Here is a 3,752-nt window from a genome sequence, read left to right as displayed (position 1 = left end):
AGTGAGGTATGGGGATAGCTGCACCAGCTTCATAGGTTCACCCCTACTAGCAAGTGTTGCTATGGGTACCAGCTCAGAGGTGTCACACTAAAAAAAAATAAAAAAGGGGGACAGGGAGAGACTGATGAACAGCAAAAGGAAATGAAGAATGCATATGCCATAACAATAGGAAGAGACGTTACATACACAACAAAAATGGTCTGTGTTATGTTACAGTAGAATATGAAAAAAGAAGTAACAAAAAAGAACTGTTGAATTCTGAAAAAAAAAAAATCTCTGAAGGAAATAGTGTGACTCAGTTTATATATATTTGATTTTAATTTTTTATTTATTGTTTGAAGTCCTGACAATGACAAAACAATACACTCTTTAGTCACAGCATTATCTGTGAAGATAGTTATTTGTAGTATGCAATCACTATTCAAAAATTTGTTACTGTTTGGGACCACATGAAGTCTAGAAGAAAATAAATTTATTAAGTGATTGTTTTTCAACACTGCAATTAGTCCCCAATTCAGGAAGTGATCTCAACATATCTAACTTCACCCAGCATGAGCAGTGGTCCTTCAAATTAGGTGCACCGCTCAAACCTTGCTAAGCTGTGTCTTATCTGAAACAGTCCTTAGATGTAACATAGGGGCATGTGCTGTTTTTAATAACCCAGCCAGGAGGTGAATGCCAAGCACAAGGCATGGAACACCTCTGACTAAAAGGAATGGTCACAAGATACAGAAAAGTAAAAAAACCAACCAACCAACCAAACAAAAAACAACACAGAAAACAAAACAAACCCAAAATGAAACAACAAAACCAAAAAACAAACAGAAAGCCCTGACAAACAAAAACCAAAAAAACAATCAACCAACCAAAAAAAAACCCCACAAAAAACCACAACACGTGCGCTTTGTGTAAATGTTTCCCAAAGGACAGATAATATTTTTGTCACTTTTCTGTTTGCATGTTTGGCTTGTGTTTCAGCCAGACAGATTTTAGTGAAGTCTTTAATTACTTCAGATCTTCTTCAGATTAATAAATAAATAATTGTATATCAGGAAGCTTTTGTAAGTGACAAAAACTTCATTTAGCACTATTGGGAAAAAAGCTGAAATCAATGAGAATGTTAAGTACAGAATACGTTACCAATATTATTATTAAGTTGCACTACACAATATACAAAATCTGTGCAAATTCTGGTTTGACTCATTTTTTAAAAGAAATAGATCATTTCTGTAGCATTAAAATTTCATTAACCAATAAAAATGTGAATATCTGTCCCACAGGAAAAGTGTGGTGTGATGGGAAATAATGTAGTTTAATCCTGGCTTCCAGTGAGTTTGCCTTTCTGTTTTTCATGCACTGACAATTTTTGTAATGTTCAACTGATAAAAGCAAACTATATTAAATAATGTTTAGTTTTTATATTTTAGATTTATTTCTATGTATTTCTTAAATATGTTTAAATTTAGTAGCTTTTTTTAAAAAGTAAGGTGATGTTTCCATTTTATCTTTAATTTAAAAGCTGCATTAGATGTAATTTGCTGTAAATAGATTTTGAAGACCTCCCATATTTAAAAATCCTGAGTAGATTATGTGCAATGTTACACTTTACAGAAAATACAATCTTAAATTTGTCTTTGAACTACCTGATTCTGTAAAAAATCTTTCAGTTCAATCTTTTAAAAATAGGGCTGTGTAAGTCAAAAAGAAATTATGTGGGAAGAAAGGGTACAAGAGATATAAATGTATATTGCCAGTTGCTTCCCTCTTCTTTTGGACGCCTCCCAGTGAACAACTGATGTTTCAGATAGTCAGGTGTTTACATTAAAAGTTACACTATACTAATAACTGCAAATGCATTTTAGCCCAATTTTCTAACTGTTTGGGTTGGGAAGTTTCCCAGGTTGTTAAAGATACTAAATGTTTATCTAGCATTTTCCCAGTGGGGAGTTCTCTTATGTTCATGTAAAACAGTATAACCCACAGAAGCGATACCACTAAAAATGTGAGTCTGATATGATAGGGAATAACATCATCAAAATAGACAGATTCAAGTAGAACAAATGTTTAAAAGGCTATTTGATACCACGAGTGCCCCAAAGTTCATTTCCAGCATACTGGTTCAAGTTTTGTCCAGATTGACAGTGGTTAAAGCTTACCATTATTTGATTGCTATTCAGTGATGTCTCTGAAACAGTTTGCTGTCCTTTAGCTTCTAGTGAGTGTAATATGAAATCATTAATCTCTGCTCTTCAAACTCAAACTTTTGACTACAGTGAAATAAAGTACAATATTCATTAACAATAATTCACTCTTTCATCTAAAGTAGCATTTTTTAATAGACTGTCCTGGTTTTGTTAAAAACAAGTTTCTCTTTTAGTGAATTTTTGCCTGTCAGCTAAAGCCTTCATATTAGCTCGACATAGACAAATATATAAAAGCGTATCAGAACAGCTTTATGTGAACACAAATAAATTCTGCTATGCAGACTTATATGGAAATTTTCCTTCTGATGTCTGTGTTACTGTGTTTTATGAGTCAAAAGGTAAATTCAGTTTTCAGAAATTTCAGATTTATTTCTAATGAAAATTAAAATCCCGTTCTCAAAAAAAAAAAAAACAAAAACCAAAAAAACATTCTGCACAGAAACAAGTAATGGGGAGAATGATATGAACAAAAGAAAAAAAAAACGAAGATTTTCGCATCCGAAGATATGTACATATTTACAGAAGAATGTTGACTTTTTAGCTGCGCCTTCCTTTTTCAAAAATATTAAATAGCAGTTTGGTATTTTGTAAATAAATTATAGATTTTTAGTTCATCAGTATCAGTCTAATTTCAATTAGTTTACAAATTAATGTTGTTTATTTTGGATTATACTAAACTACACTATACACAAAAGATGAGTAGACATGAAAGTGGATTATACAGCACATACAGGTGATGGCTTTTTGTGACAGAATGTTTAACTCTAGTAGCTGCAAGGCTGAAGAAATTGCTTAATTTTTTTTTTTTTTTTTAAGTATACATTGTATCTCCTTGGATCACGTCTACTATTCACAGATGGGGTCATCTGTATCCTAAATCTTTTCATCAGAGTACCAAAGTGTTTCCGTTGCTGTATTTAAAAAAAAAAAAAAAAAAAAAAAAAAGCGACATTTGCCCATACTTGAGTAAAATCACTTTGATATACAGCCCAAATTAGTCCTCCCCTGAAAAACAATCCGCACCTTTAGGGTCACATGGTATTTTCAACAATCACAGTAAAATGAGCGTGATAACAGACAAATCCCTCCGGCTACTGCATCTTTTCCTTCTCCTCCTTCCTCAACACAGAGACCATATGATGGAACATGCAGAACCACAAATTACTGTAGTGCATGGTTCCTACTTAATAATGACATCCCATAAGTTAGCAAAAATCTGCCAACATCTGCAAGCTTCTCTGCAGTACTGTGAGCCAAAGTTAAAAATCATGTGTGACAGTGCTGTGGAAAATACAATTGATTCCATTCTGATTGTGTCAGTTCCAAACACAGACAATATTGATGATGCTGTACAGTAATCTTATTGGGCTTGGGCCCAACTGAACATTGGTCTTTGTCAACTCATTATTCCTCTATCAGAGGGATCTCACTAGATTGATCTTGCCAGAAGCTCTTGATGTGTCTCACAAATCACTGGTCTGCTGTTGGCAGGCAGATTCGAGTACTGCACGGTAATTGCTGTTTTTTTTCCTTTCCCCAGAAGGCAGT

Source organism: Patagioenas fasciata, chromosome 5 (assembly GCF_037038585.1).
Source record: "Patagioenas fasciata isolate bPatFas1 chromosome 5, bPatFas1.hap1, whole genome shotgun sequence".
Lineage (NCBI taxonomy): Eukaryota > Metazoa > Chordata > Aves > Columbiformes > Columbidae > Patagioenas > Patagioenas fasciata.
The sequence above is the reverse complement of the archived record's forward strand: the minus strand, read 5'-3'. Positions refer to the sequence as shown.